The sequence below is a fragment of the Argiope bruennichi genome, chromosome 11 (assembly GCF_947563725.1).
Source record: "Argiope bruennichi chromosome 11, qqArgBrue1.1, whole genome shotgun sequence".
NCBI classification, from domain to species: Eukaryota; Metazoa; Arthropoda; class Arachnida; order Araneae; family Araneidae; genus Argiope; species Argiope bruennichi.
Genome location: NC_079161.1, coordinates 39301953 through 39319217, shown reverse-complemented (window position 1 = coordinate 39319217; position 17265 = coordinate 39301953). Strand labels below are relative to the sequence as shown.

Genomic DNA, 17265 nt, shown 5'->3' with positions numbered 1-17265 from the left:
CTTGTCGCAAGAGATACTCCCTCAATGCAAGTAAATCTGAACACTAATTTGCAAGCTGTAGCTGTACGAATTCAGATGAAAAATTTAATAACTGTCTGTAGCCTCTATTTGCCACCTAAACAACAAATCAGTCAAACGGATCTAAATAACTTGTTTTGCCAATTACCTCCTCCATTCATTATTTTGGGAGATCTTAATGGTCATAGTCCTTTTTGGGGAAGCTCTGAATCAAATTCGCGTGGTCAGCAAATCGAACAATTTCTTGCAGATCATAATTTATGCATTTTAAATTCTGACGAAAAAACGCATTTTCATTTACCAACAAGAACTTTTCATTCTGTTGATCTCGCTGTTTGCTCTCCTTCTTTATTGCCGTTTTTCAGTTTAACTGTTGACAATGATCTTTATAATAGCGACCATTTTCCTTTAATTTTGACCGACAGTAGGCACAATGCAGCTAGTTCTTTCCGACCATCCAAATATGTTTTAAATGCAGCAAACTGGCAAAAAGTCACCTCTCTGGCTAATACCAATTCAGAAATAGTTAAATCTTCCACTATTGATGATGCTCTGAAACATATTGTCAGTATTATAATTGAGGCAGCAGATAACACTATTCCAAAGAAATCTGGAGTTCGTAGGAAGCAAAACAAACCATGGTGGGATGCTAATTGCCAACAAGCATATAAAAAACAAAAAAAGGCATGGAATATTTTTCGCCGGTATCCCTCTACTGAAAATTTTATAAATTTTAAAAATCTAGAGCAGAATCCAGAAAAATCCAACGACGTAGTAGAAGAATTTCTTGGCAAAAATTCGTTTCTGGTATCACTTCAACAATATCTAGCCATCATTTGTGGAATAAAGTTAAAAAAGCTTCAGGTGCTTCTCATTCTAATAATGTTTCAATTTTAATTGATTATGGAAATACCATATCATCCACAAAAGATATTGCAAATTCCATAGCTTCAACATTAGCTCACACGTCCAGCAGTAAAAATTATTCTCCTGCGTTTTTGAGATACAAAGAGAAAGCAGAAAAGCAAAAACTAAATTTTAATTCTCAGACTAACCTGCCCTACAACAGCGATTTTACGTTTTTAGAGTTCCAATCGTGCCTTGCCATTGTCCACGATTCTTCTCCCGGTCCTAACAACATTAGTTACAGTATTATCAAAAACTTAACAACAGAGTCGAAAAAAAGGTTATTATATCTTTATAACCGTATCTGGCGAGAACAATATTTTCCTTCTTTTTGGCAACAAGCTATAATAATTCCTTTACTAAAACCAGGCAAAGATCCAATTAATCCATCAAATTATCGACCCATTGCTTTGACCTGTTGTCTTTGTAAATTGTTAGAAAAAATGATAAATCGAAGGCTAATTTTTTATCTGGAGACAAATAACTTACTTCACCCTTCGCAGAGTGGATTTCGAAGAGGACGGAGCACTCTCGATGATCTTCTTGCTCTCGAATCCGACATTCGCCTAGCATTTTTACAAAGAAAGCACTTAGTTGCCAATTTTTTCGACATCGAAAAGGCATACGACCGAACTTGGAGATATGGAATTTTAAAAGATTTATATGATCTGGGACTAAGAGGAAATCTTCCTTTTTTTTATTAGAAGCTTAGAAAATTCCGTGTTAAAGTGGAATTTGAACTTTCCGATTCTTTTGCACAAGAGGAAGGTGTTCCCCAAGGCAGCGTTTTAAGCGTCACTCTTTTTATTTTAAAAATAAATAACATTTTAAAACTGCTTCCAATGTCTGTGAAGGGCTTTTTATATGTTGACGACCTGTATATCTCTTGTACAGGGATGCATATGAATTTTATACAAAGACAATTGCAGATCGCAATCAATAATATTACCCAATGGACGAACACTAATGGTTTTACCATCTCAACATTGAAAACGGCTGGTGTGCACTTCTGTCGGAAACGTAACCTTCACTTTGATCCTGATCTAAAACTGTATGATCAGCCAGTACCATTTTTAAATGAAATTCGCTTTCTGGGCATTATCTTTGATAAAAAACTTACCTTTCAGTCTCATATAAAACTTTTACGTAACAAGTGTGAAAAGTCTTTAAATATTTTAAAAGTCTTATCAACTACAGCATGGGGAGCCGACAGAAATTCTATGATTAAAATATACAAGGACGTTATACTTTCCAAGCTGGATTATGGTTCCTCAATATACGGTTCTGCTAGGAAAAGCATTTTGCAGAAACTGGATCCTATTCACCACATAGCTCTCCGTCTTTGTTCAGGTGCTTTCAGGACATCGCCTGTTAAAAGCTTGTATGTTGAAACCTGTGAACCAGCCCTTGAATTAAGAAGACATTTTTCATCTCTTAATTATTATTTTAAAATTCAATCGAACATTAATCATCCATTTTATGATTTTAAACTTCGTCCCTTTTTAGTTCGCTTGCAAGGTGTCCGAAAATCATTCATCCCTGTCTTTTTTACGAGAGTTCATAATATTCTTTTAGACCTTAATGTACTGTATCTACATGCAGCTCCTCAACCGGAAAATACTTTTCCTCCTTGGAAAATCCCTGAAGTACAATATTTAAATCCATTTGAAACTTTTATCAAGTCTGATACAGCAAATATCATTTTTCAAAATTTTTTCTTAGAACACAGACAACAATATCAAAATTTTATTGCAGTTTTTACAGACGGGTCAAAATCAGCTGCTCATGTCTCTTTTGCGGTTGTTTTCCCTCATACAGTTTCTTCTTTTAAACTTCACCCCTCCTGTTCAGTTTTTACTGCAGAAATAAGTGCTCTTTTATATGCTTTAGAAGAAATTTCTAATAGCCGGGAAAAAACTTTATCATCTATACGAATTCTCTGCGTGTTTTAAATTCTCTAAAATCATGTAATCCTCATCCTTTGGCTTTAAAAATCTTAGATACTTTTGATAAACTAACTTCTCGTAGTTACACTATGTTATTCTGTTGGGTACCATCCCATGTTGGAATTTTGGGCAACGAAGAGGCAGATAAGGCTGCCAAATTGGCGACTACTTCAATAGCTACTAATATTCCTGTGAACGACATAAAGAAACATATTAAAAAGCTTCTATATTCTAATTGGCAAAGACAGTGGGACCTGGAGACAAACAACAAACTTCATGTTATCAAACCCCATGTGCAACCCTGGCCCTCATTAGCGAACAGAAAAGCGGATACTGTCTTAACACGATTACGAATTGGACACACTCGATTCACCCATATTCATTTGTTGTTAGGTGAACAACCACCACTGTGTTCGCGATGCCATTGTCAAATGTCTGTTCAACATATTTTGTCAGAATGCCCAAATTTCAATGCTCAGCGTTTACAGTTTTTTCAAAAGTCTTGTCCTTCATTATCTTTCCTGCTTGATAAGACACCTCATGTCCAAATTTTTGCTTTCTTAAAGTCTATAAAGTTTTATCCATTGATTTAAATCTTGTTTACTTTTTAGCTTCTCATATTCTCTTCGATTACTGTTTTAAATGATATAATTTTACCCATTGTTTGGCGCAGTATGGTCAACATTAGGGCTCTTGCGCCATAAAACCTCAAACAAACTCAAACTCAATTCAAACAATACCTGTTAAACAAACCTTAAATGCCATAGGTCAGGTGACTCGCTATCTACCAATCACAAAGCGAAAAAAATGCGATTTTTACATTAAAAATTTATATAATAGATAGATTATAAAGCAAAACTAATTAATAAACATAAAGTAATCATAATAAATATATAGGACTTATAATAATTATAACATCTTAATAATTTTCCAAATGTGTTTAATAAATAAGAAATTTTAATAGGAAAACAATATACAGCAAGCAACTTAATTTACTTTAGATATACCCTCTGTCCGAAACAAAATAAAAAAAAATCATAGCACAATAGACAAATTTTATGTTCAATTTTTTGAAAAAAAAAGTGAGAAATTCAGGACATAACGCATGGGCAATTTTAAATAACAAAAAGGATTCAGAAATAACAAAGGCAATAAGAACTTTTCAGTATTCACTTACAGTTATTCAAATTAAAATCGAATAAATTGTAGAAAATATTTCTATACTTTGTTAAAAAGAAATGCAAGGAACTAGAGAAAGAAACTCGAATTAGTTCCATGCAAATTTCACAATAACCCAACTATCAGATTCAGTGGTAACATATCCGGTTTATATTTAAAAATGAGGTTTAGATTTTATCATTAATTTATGAGTATTTTATTATCATCATTTATTAATGCGTATTTTAGGTTTAACCAAAACTTCTAACAATAAGTCTGATTCGACGATAATTATCTTAGTTTGAAACCATTAGCTCTATATCAACTGTAAAAAAAAATTTAGAATTGTTTTAATTTTTTTTTTCCGAATCATTCATATTTTATCTCTTGTAATAATCTTTATCGGTGGAGGCTTGCTGTTTTTATCAGGTTTTCAAACGAAATCAACTGATTTGAGTTTTGAATGAATATCAAATTTTTGAATTTGATTTCGAATAAAATGGATAAAATTTACAAACTGAAAGTTTAGATATTTAATCACTGTTAGCTCTATCATTTGCGGAAGTCCAAGAATTTTTTTTCCGAACCAAAACCTGATGTTGTACGTATAAACAAAGCATTGTTTCCGGAAACAACGTTATGTTTACCGAAATAAGTATAAAAAATATTTATAAAATTAACTATCAACAGTTTTTAAAAATCGTTTGGTGGAACTGATATTCTCGCTTCAATAAAAAAACAAAGTTTGTTTACCTTAAAAGGATTTTGTTTATTATACTAATTCATATAAAAATATTTTTTTACACTAAAATATTTTACATATAATATTAAAAAAAGTATTTGTTTTCTAGAGTATTTGATATTCCATCAAGAGTGAATATCAAATATATTTTGGCTTTAACATGTTTTTGAAATTTAGCTGATAGAAGCTCATTCGATATGCAATATTAATACCCCGAGGACTATTTTGTTTGCAATTATTTTAATGTACCATTATCTAATTAGTTTAATTAATTTCAGTTTTAAGATATACTATTGCCATTTTGAAGACACATAAGGAATATTTTTGTCATAAATTCTAATATTTTGACTCGAAAATGAAAAGGCAATATCTAAAACAGCATGGAAAGCTCAGCATATAAAGGTAATATATTTTCCAAATACTGTTCCTAACCATAAATTATACATTGTTAGATATTAGCTTTATAGAACCTAAAAAAAAAAAAAAATTAGATCCTCGGAGGAATTATGAGATTTCAATTTCATGACAACTCTGCAATAGTCATTTGAATACAAAATATAAATAATTAGAATGTTAATAATACTTTTTGAACAATTTTTAAATTGTTAAAAAATCAAGTGACATTGTATCACGTCACTTGCACAAGATAAGCGTAGATGTTCTTGCTATCTAACATATAACTACATGATAGATTGTATAATGCACTTATCATGCACTTGGTTTTAATATCTTACGCTGTGCTAGATAATATTTTACCATTATATTAACATTACATTATTTATAAATTGGTATATTAGTCATAAATTCCAATGTGGATGATGAATTAGAGAATGGTGTCCCTGAAACTTTCTCGCACACTCTCTAATGTAAGTGTTACTTTCCCTCCCTTCCATTACATAATATATGGGGCATTGAGCGACATTGTGAGCACCGAGAGTGCTCACATTATTTTTAGAATCCCACATATATGAACGTTTTGTGCTTCGTATATAATGAAGAAAATCAAGTATTCATTTTGGACACCCTTTTATTCGACCAATTGAAACTCAAATTTGTTACTAAACCACAATTAGTTCCGAGATTATACAACAAATTTCAGTCGTTGAGTTTTCCAATTATATCATTTATCGTTTACATGTATACGCACACCGACAGATGGTAATTGGTGTTCGGATTCAATTCAAAATTTGATGCTAATGTCCTTGTCTAGATATTATGTTCTAGATTTTTATTCACTTCTATATGTTTTTAATTATCGTGTTCAATTGTTCTCAGACAGATAGACATATTTTCTTTGAATGTATTTCATGTAAAATCTAACAGAAATTTACAAATTTCATCCCAATAGCTCAAAACATTTTTTTGGGGGGGGGGGGCATCGTGTTTGCAAACAGACTGACAGATATAATTCAAAATCGGTGCTCACAAAAGTCTGAAACGAAAGGTTTCATCAAAATCTCGAAGTAGGATTTTTTGGCAGTTACTAAATATTCTGTATCTATACGTCATACGTCAGAAATTAAAATTTACTTTTTAGCAATTTCTACATTATATGAATATGTCAAACATGAAAAAAGTACTCCTTTTTTATTTAAAAAAAATTGTTACCATAAAAGGATAAAATGACAGTTCTATTCAGTAAGTATTAGGGGAAAATATTACTATTTGCATTCTTTTCAAACTTAGAATTGGTATAAACAGTGTCAACATCCTTTGACCGAAGGATTGAGCGGTATTTTCTATTAACAATGCAGATAATAATGATAAATATATACATATATAAAACTTTCTCTTCTAAGATTTTTTTAAATAATACTTAGAGAATTTTTAAAATAGTTCTTAAAAATATTATCTAGTTGAAGGAAAAGTGCTTATTTAAATATTTTTCTTCCATTCTTTTATTTGATGTTCCGAAAATCGCAGTTGCACCTTGTTAATTTTTAGTTAAAATGCATATTAAAAATAATTAAATTACTAGTACTAGTTTAAATAATAACTATATAATTAACTATATTATTATTTTAACTATATAATTAAATTTATTTTTGCAAAAAATAATAATTAAAAATTATTTAGCTGACTAAATTATTTATTTAAATATTTTTCAGTAAAAAAGTTTTTAAACAAAAAAAAAATGGTGAAATAAGTTGAAATAATAGAAATTTCCTGATACCGACTAATAAAGACTAAATTATGAAGAAAAAAAAAATTAACCTACACAATTTCATTAAGATCTACGGGTGGAACAATATAGAAATATAGAAATTATTAATTTAAAATCGGATTAATCTGTTGCATATTTATGTAAAACCATACAGATATCAATTCAAAAAGATTAAAAATAAAATCGAACGTTTAAAATAAAGTACCGCTATAATTATCACAGGAAAACTAATAATTTAACACCAAAATATTTGTAAGTTATAGTTATAAATTTAACAAATGGCAAACATTTCAAGACTTAAAATTAAAGATAAGCTAATAAATCTTTCACTTATAAAGTTTTAAGTGATATAATTGTAAAACACAACATTTCATGCGAAGTTCTTTAAGTAAGTTCAAGTAAGTTCTTTATTGTTATTTGTTTTGCTATTAAACTTATAATTAAAATAATCGCTTTAAAAGATTCATTCAATTAAACTTAATAAAAAGTGAAAGAGTTGCAATAATATGTATCAAACGTGGCCTTAATGAATAAATATTTCATCAATTTATACCAAAATAACAGTAATTGTTTTTATAATCGCGGGGAAAAGAGTAAAATCATGTTATTTCCGACAATTAAAATTATTATATTAGACAAGAAATTATCACGACATATATATTTATCACTACTTCAATATCCAATGCAAATTAAATTGATATTCGTAATTAAAATGTTCACGATATTCAAATACATTGAATACACTTTTCTATTTTACCATGGACATTTATTATTAATTTATATTTGTAGATATTTCTTAGAAAAAGTTTTAAAAAAATCATATTTTTATAAGAAAATAATTAATACAACAAATCTGTGTAAAATAATAAGAACTTCTTACCTCTTTCAAAGCAGTGTCAGCTTTAGCTATATTTCAACGATTCGCATCGCCTTAGTATCGTTTCAATTTTTATTCTTAATCTTTGTTCGTATTCTTTAAATTTTTGTTCTTAATCTTTGTTCTTATCCCAGTCTTGGCAATGGTTAGAGATATTTGTCCAATGGGAGTTGAAGGACCAGAGTGATAAAAAGACACCTCATTCCCTCAGACATAAATTTAGGAGGGTCCACTAAATTAGGGCTACTTTAAACCCCCTTTTTCACATATGTGGAGGTATCAAATTACAACACCCTTCCAGCTCATAAATGTGCCCCTGTGTACAAAGAAGAAATGCTCACGTTGCCTCAGCTTTGTTTACTGTCAATGCTTCTGAACATTATTAAAAAGATTTTATTCGCCAAGTGCGCACATTTTACTTAGATGGACAAACATACATTATATATTTTTTCTCGCGTTAAATAGCATTGAATTAAAATTAAAAAAATAATTAAAATAAAGCAAAAAATTTTGCTGCAGAATAATTAAATATATAGTTTTTAAAAAATACCTAGCCTTCCTGTTTAAAGATGCAGTTTTTCTAAAACATTCGGTATAGTTACAAAAGATTCAATGCCGGCAAAAATAAAAAGCATATTTCCAACGACATAAAAGAAAAGGATTTTTAAAAAAATCCCTTTTTTTTTTTTTTCGAAGAATAAAGTGTTCGGGTTAAATCATAAGACTGTCAGTTCTTAAATTTCCTGAAGCAATCTATGATTTAAGTGTTGTAAATATTAACGCATCATATATAGCACAAACTTGTTATACACAAGTAAAAAGTTTCATAATCTAATCTGAAAAAAAAAATAACGAATTAAAATTTTAAAAAAAAGCACAGCAGAGAAAAGGTTAAATCAGCGACTTTAATTGTAAATTCTTCGGCTTTAATAAATGCCGGCATTCTTATAACTGAGTTCACTTTAATAAAAACTCCACCATTTATCTAACAGTAATTCTTCTATTGAGTAATAGAAGAATTAGCGTGAATAGCCATTTGCGTGATTTTTGTACCTAACTAATAAAATTTTTCAACCATTTTTTTGTAATATATATTTTGATGAAAGCTATTGCATGAAGCGTATTTTTTAATTGCTTTTTTTTTTACCTATGTTAGAAATAAATTCTAAAAATAAAGCTTCATTTTTTTTTTGTTAAGTATATTTTCAGAAAATTTCAACAGGGTGAATTCAAATAGTTATATATTCCTTATTTATTATGTAATTTTTTTAAAATATGAAGTCGTAAATGTTTTCTTTTATTTAAAAACATTAAATTAATAAGAAAATGACAAACAAGAAAATTAAAATTATAATTTCATTTTTTATTATTTTTTGTTATCAAATGCTTTCAATTTTTTTAAAAAAATTAACACATATAGAAAATTATAAAATTAATTATCTTTAAATCTTTAAAAAATGGCACTGAATAAATATTTATGATAGCAGAGAAAAACTATATTTTTAATTCTAATTAAATGGCATTTGTTTGTCTCGATACTTGAAAAATATGTATAGAAGCTGGTATCTTCTAAAATTCAGCTAAAAGAAAATCTCGAGAGAATAAAATACTTGAATGGAAATGTAAACGACAGGAAACGAAAATACCCTACAAAACAAAGTCATTCCCTCGGCCTAAAGTCAAGAGTGAGGTGTTACACCCTTTGTCGGTGCAGGGAATGGCACTGACATTTTCTTGTAAATAAGGGCTTTTTTTTTTTTTCATCTTATGTTAGATGAGAAATGTTGACTTGTGAGTCGGTTAGCCAACGAAAGGGAAAATGGATCTCACAGATCTGCGAACAAATTTGAAATAAATCATGAGAGAAATATTCCGAAATTTGACAGAAAGTTCATTTTAATTATAATGCATTTGAGTACTCTATCTTTGTAAATCAAATAAATAAAACAAAGTTGCTCATTTCTCCCGAAAAAAAAAGTATTTAGATCGTCCCTCGACACGGTATGCCATATCTCCCTCAGTTAATAAAAGTATTCAAATCATATGATTTCGCTAATCTTATTGCAATTTATTTGGAACAAATGGTTTTAATATTTCGCTTTTTTTCCAAGATTTTATAATTTTTTTATATCTTAGAAATTTCTTGAATATCACTACTTTTGAAATTATTTATTTTTAATTTTTCCATTCATAGTTATCTCCACCTATGTTTGCATGGCCCACATTAAATTAAATTATTTATGCAAAACCCACATTAAATTAAAATTCCATATTTCCACTGATTTCAACAAATTTATAAAAATATTTTTATTGCATTTGACAACAAAACTTTACAGTATTTACAGTCAACTAATTGCGACGATTTTTAATGCATATTTTTTGTGTGCGTTTGTTATAGTTTCATGTGTGATTAAAAGAAATTAAAAAAAAAAAAAAAAAAAAAGGTAGACGAATCAATTCGAAAATATTATAATGCTACAATGTAATGGAATAGAGAACGAATCTCTTTTATTATTATTATTTTGAATTTAAGACGAGTCATTTTTTTCAATTGCTGTTATTTTTCAAAAGAAGGCAATGTTATTCTAATTTGCACTCAATAATCTTAAGTTATTAAAAACATGAACTTTGAAAATAACGATGGAGTGATTTTAACGTTTCATCACGTATTCGTTTAGATATAAAGGTTTTATTAAAAAACATACAGCCCAATTAGTAATTTAAGTAATATTAACTAAATCTACATAAATAAAAATGAAAATTCATAAATAGTCCATATGCTACTGAAATTTAAACTACGCAATAATTTTACTTTAAATTCTACTCACAAATACCATGAAGTGTAAGGAAGATGTGATGTAGTTTAATTAACAACAAAATTATTATTTAATGAATTATTTATTGCAATAAATTAAATAATTAATTTTTTATCAATTAAAAACTATTTTTTTTATATATGGAACCCAATATTACATTTACTTTAATATTAACGCTCCTGTTGAAAGAAAATACTAAGAATTTTTTAACCATTTCATTTATGTGTTGCCAATCTGCGATTCAAAACTTTTTTTTTTTTGCGCCTTAATTTGTATCAATTTTAATATATTATACAATTGTGGGGAAAATTATCTTCCAGTGTTTCTGAAAATCGTTTGGTATAGCTTGTAATTTTTAGAAAAGTTATGAGTTTTAAAAATTCAAGGTGCAACTGACATTTTTTTTAACTAAAAAAGTATCGTTTGCATAACAATCCATGTTTAATTAAAAAATTATTTTTAAAATTCATTTTTTGGATTTGATATCTTCATCTTAATTAAAAATAAAGTGGAGACGATAAAAGAATTTTGCAATTTATAATAATTTAAATAAAAGTATTTAGAATTAATAAGTGCGCTTATTTACGTGCGTAATAATATATATATATATTTTTATACATTCACAACTTCAAAAAATAATAGTTCCCTGTACCTTTTTTATGTAATATAATTGTATGATAGTTATAACTTTTACTGTGTAATAAATACTTAGAAATGAAAACATTTTCTTTTTGAGTAATATGAATATATCTACTTTATAATAAATTCGAAAAATTCCAGTACAGCTTTTATTAGACTAATTACACTAACATTAACAAATGAAAATGCTATATAAGTCGGAAAAATAAGTTTAAAAAAGTAGGTAACTCCTAAAAATGAACAAAGAAACCTCAAAGTGACATTTAATTCGATAACATCCAAATTAATTTAAAGAATAAAGTTCAGTAATATTTTTATTAATTATTTTATAAATGCCAAGATTAAAGTAATTGCAAAGTAAAAATTGCATATATAATTTTTTTTTTTTTTTGCTCTTATTTTTGAAAAATTTGTAGAAAATCATTTAAAAAAAATTCTTTTACAAATATGTAGTAAAAGAAGTTTAACAGTAAAGTATAAAAAATAAAGAGATTTTTAATAGCAAAGTATAAAAAATACAAAGATTTTTATAGTAAAGTACCAAAAACTAAGTATTTCCTTCAATTTCACCGCATCATTTCGAAAATAAATCAAAGGAAAAAATAAAACTTCGCCTTTAAAACACTTTGTGTTTAAAAATATAGTTAAAGCTTTATACTACTAACGGTTTCTAATTATTTTGACGGGCTACCTGTTCTGAAGAAAATAATTTAAGGCCACTAACTAAATATACAAGAAATATAAACGCACATATACATATAAATATACGTATTCGCAATAATTTGTAAAACTTATCTAATGGGTTTTAAAATATATTTTTTATAAAGCGACAAACTTAATTATTAATATTTATCTGTAATAATATAAAAAAGCTTAAAAATAAGCAGTCAAGGTTTATATAAAAAAAATTCAATATGATTTTCGACATTATTTGTTTCCCACTAGAGAGTCGTCAATATGAAGATTGAAACTTGACATTTCCAATCTCAAGTCACTTTCTACATTCGTTGTGTTTTTGTATTTATGTTTCATTAAAACTTAGATGAAAACGCCCGTTCGCACAGATCACAAGCGATTCGCATTTTAATAATACTCGATATGCGCTCCCCATGAGAGCCTGACCTACAGGTTAAGAACCGTTGAATATATTCCTCTTGGAAAAAACTCTCAATAGTATTTTCGACATTATTTGTTTCCTACAAGAGAGTTAATATGTAGATTGAAATTTGACATTTCCAGCTTCAAGTCACTTTCTACATTCATTTATTTCTATACGTATGAGTCATTAAAACTTAAGATGAAGAAGTGCATTCATACAGATCATAAGCTATCGGCGGTTCAATAGCATGTGATCCGCATTCCACATGTAGGCCGCGCCTACAGGTTAGGAACTTTTGAATAATATATTCCCCTTGGAAAAAAAAAATCAATAAGATTTTCTACATTATTTATTTCTCACGAGAGAATCAATATGTAGATAGACAATTCCAGTTTCAAGTCACTTTCTACATTTATTCTGTTTATGTATTTATGTTACAATAAAACTTATGATGAAAAGGCACGTTTATACAGATCATAAGCGGTCCGCGGTTCAATAATACGTCATCCACATTCCGCAAGTGGGCCGTGACTCGCTAGTTAGGAACCGTTTAATAATATATTCCTCTTGTAACCTGTTAAGAATTTCTTACATACACATTGACTTGTCAGACAACCTTGGAGTTCTCTTTTAATCGAACAACAAGACAGATAGACAGATTCCCTGATAATGGATTTCATTCGATATTTGATAGAAATCTACAAATTTGGTCGCGAGCCTATAAATCATATCCCATTGCTTCATATTACATTCATAAGAACTCAAAAGCACTTCATTTGCATTATTATCTTCACATACAAACAGACAGACATAATGTCAAAAAATATTTTTTTAGTACTCAGAGGACTGAAACATAGAAATTCGTCAAACTTTCGAGTTAGAATTTTTTTTTAATGATTACAATCTTTATATTTCGTGTAAGAGGAAGTAAAAAAATGAATGTAATTGGCGTCAAGAAGAAAATGAACATATAATGATTCTCAAACGAAGATGTTATGTATGGGTAAATGGAAACACTCTGAAATAAGTTTTAAAAATTACCAAAAATCAGCGATTTACTTTCCAAGGCTGGTAATTTATAATAGAAAGAAAACATATTGTGAAACAGCCTTGGTTGATTTGAATGTGAATGCTTAGAAGTCTCATCTTATATCAGAAAGATAATTTCAAACTGCGAATGAAGGCATAACAAATTTCTTGCAAACGTATAGAGAGTGGCTCATTTTTTTTTTGGGGGGGGGGACATCTGCATTTTTGAAAGTTGCTTTTAAAAACATCATTTAAAGGTTAAAGTACTTCAAAATTTGTAGATATACTCTTTCTTTTGTTTATATTAAAACCTATATATTGTTATAAAAATAAATTCAATCAATTTTTTTTTTTGAAAAAATTAATTTACCTAGAAAGTATTAAAATAATCTCACAAAAGTAATTGGGAACCCTTTGAACATTAAAAAAATATAAACAAAAATATACAAAAGATTAAATATTTTAATATTTTATTGGGTATTCTTCAGCAATAATTACACTTTTAATAGGTTTCGGCATAGATAGAATTAGTTTTGTTTGTATGTATAAGAATTTTCAATTTTGTTCTAGTTCTTTATTAATAATGCTTTAACTTGTTCTTTCGATGTAATTAAATATTTTCTTGTTCTTTTCTCCAATTCATGCCGCACAGTTGGATCAATTAGATTTAAATCTGGAAAATATGATATAGTCTTGATAATTCCTGAACAGTTGTACAGCAACTATGAACGAACGTTCAGGGATTGATGTTCGTGACAATTATTTTGATACAACTTGAATATGTTTTGAATTCTAAGTTTTGGGGCAGATATTTTAAAGATTTTCATACACTTGTACTGGTCCATATCGTTTTCAATGGAACTAAATTTATCATACCATTAATGGAAAATCATCCTCAAACCATTAGCCTCCAACTTCTGTTTGACAGTTGTCAGTAGATTTTCTTTATTGGGCTCTTCGTTGAGCTTTTTCCACACAGTTATTCATCTACCAGACCCAAATACATTAAATTTTTAATCATTCACAAATATGGCCCTTTTCCAGAACGTTATATATTTATCAATCAATAATTTTGCAAATTCAGACGTAATTGTTTTGCACTTTCATTAACCCAGAATTTCCTTTTGGCAATTCTGTTGTATCCATATGATCCAATAACTTGTCAAATAGTTTCCGAGGTTATTTTTATTGCAAATCTTTTTTTTTAATTTCTGTTATAAATTTCAATGTACTAATTATGGATTTTTCTTTATTTTATGCATGATAAACTTTCGATGTCTGAGAATTAGTTATCAAGGAGCTTCTAGTTCCAATGTATTTTCAATAGTTAGATACATTTTCTATCATTTTAAAATAGTAAACATAGTTGAATGACTTACTTTAATAAATTTTCTTTTAGTTCTGATGCTTTTGCCATCTTTGAAATATTCTAAGATAAAATTCTTAAGGGAATTCGTTGTAATTTTGAAGTGTCTAGTCAAGTTCACTTCAAATACAGAAAAGTAGTAATCATTTCAAAATGCAGACGATAATGTTTGATATATATTTCCATCTATAATAATAAGAATACATGCCTGACAAAAAATGAAGTAAAATTTCATACATCGAATCATCGATTTGATTATTTGATTTGGATCAGGAAATAAGAGACCATTTTAGAATGAAATGGACTAAATTAAGATAAAAATTGGGAAATTAATTAGGATTTAAATTAGATTAAGAGATATCCATACACACATTTACACGCACGCACACGCACACATCTTGTTTTTGTATTTGAATTATCGTGTTCAGACAGATAGACGTAATTCTTAAAATGTTTCCTCATAACCAGATATCTAGAACGCGAAAGTGTATTAAAATTTCGATGGCAAATTTTTTGGACAAATTACAATATTTGTCTTTTCTTGTTTAGTGTACGAGAAAATAATCAAAATAATCCTGGACATTTAATTGAAATCTGAAGATATTTGATCACTTTGATTGTACATACGCTTTAATTATATATTATACATTGTAAAATCAAATCATAAAATATTTTGAAAAAAAAACCGAGGAAATCCTTACCTGAATCGCTTATAGTTCATCATGTACCAGTCCCTGTACGCCGTCACTTCAGCTTTCGGACAATGTACCAAACTGGTACCTCGGAATTCCGTATGATGGTTACAGTCTTGAAGATGGGAATATACTTTTCTAGCTTCAACTAATTCTTTATACGATGGACATCCAAATCCTTGCAAATCTAAGCACGGAATATTGAGACTTTCACAAAGTTTTCTTTCTTTATCACCACCTTTGTAGGCTATGACATCAGCATCTGTTCTACGACAAAAATCATAGATATCCTGCAATACTTCTTTGAGTCTGTCATATTCTATAGCATCGCATTCTTCTGGCTTTGGTAGAACTGTCAAACCTACTATATTTCGAGACTGATAATTCAATGTCTGCCTACCTTTAGGTGAACATCGCCCTAGACTAATTTTTTGTCTCAAGTCAAAACGGTATGATTTAGGCATTAAATCATAGTTGGGATCCACGCGTACATAGCCTAGTTCTCGAACCAGGAACTCATTGGTGTAATGTCCAAATTTATCAGATTTTTTTATGTCAAACCCGTCGACATCAATGATGCAACATACTCTGCTTAACATCATGTGGCCTTCTAAAGATGCAGCACTAATCACCGGTATAAAGCAACAGCAAGTGTTTGCAACAGTCTGAGATGATGATTATGGAATTCTTTACACTTTTCAGAAAATGTTAAATGCTTTATAACAACCAGAATGGATTATTGATATATTTACACTTTTCTCGCAAATGTCATATCAGTTCAAGTCACTGAAGAAGTCAGTTGAAATCAGTTGATCTATGATGATGATAATACTTTTTGAAATATACCTGCAACAATCAGAAATGAATTTTGAAATTTTAATACTTACATATGACAAAAGCTTACAGTACTTCAAAATAATGAAAAAAACAGTTGAAATTCCGCAATTTTCACAAGATAAATATTTCTTTAAAAAAGTATTGCTTCAATATAAAACAAAAATAAATTTTCCTAACTGCAAAACTTTAAAATATTAGCATATATATTTTCTAATGTTTGTAATAATTTAAGATGATGTAAGGTACCTGTAATGATGATAACATTTTTTGAAATATGCCTGCAACAATCAGAGATGAATTTTGAAATTTAAATACTTTTTTGCATATGACAAAAGCTAGCAGTATTGCGAAATAATGAAAAAAAAAAAGTTGAAATTCCGTAATTTTTATAAAATAAATATTTTTTAAAAAAAAGTATTGCTTCAATGTAAAAGAAAAATAAATTTTCCTAATTACAAAACTTTAAACTGTTAGAATATATTTTTTCTAATGTTTCCAATAATTTAAGATGATATAAGATACCTGTAATGATTATAATATTTTTTGAAATATGCCTGCAATTTGAATAATTTTTTTGAAATATACCTTCTTAAAAATTATGTTTTGTTTAAGAAACAAATATGTTCGATGTAGATTCCAAACTATTCAATAGCAAATAATAAATTTTTGCAACAGAAATGTATACAAGTAAATAATAGACAAACAACAGACAAGTAAATATTCCGAGTGAATTCAATTTATTATGATTATATATTCTATCTGACATTTACATTACTAGTTACTAGATGCATTTGACCCTTTTGCATTCACAATGTTTGTACAAATATTTCAAAAATTATTTTAGTGTAATTGCATTTAGCATTAAATGCTTATTTACGATCAGGTATTTCGTTGAATATTCTAAATTCATCAATTCTTTTTCACAAGTCAATGCAGATCAGAAACGACTGAAAAAATTCAATTGCTTTACACTAAA

The 17265-nt window shown here is 28.4% G+C and overlaps 1 protein-coding gene across 6 annotated transcripts in view; it reads right to left on the bottom strand.

Annotated features, from left to right (window-relative positions):
- LOC129957345 (beta-1,3-galactosyltransferase 1-like) overlaps nt 1-17265 on the bottom strand; it is a 104410-nt gene that overhangs the window by 31412 nt on the left and 55733 nt on the right. For 2 of the 6 annotated variants that reach the window (XM_056069624.1, XM_056069627.1), the window contains exon 3: nt 15462-16298. The exons of the other annotated variants lie outside the window; for them this stretch is intronic. The gene's annotated coding sequence lies outside the window, so the exon portion shown is untranslated. The remainder of the gene's footprint in view (nt 1-15461; nt 16299-17265) is intronic. 6 annotated transcript variants of the gene reach the window in all.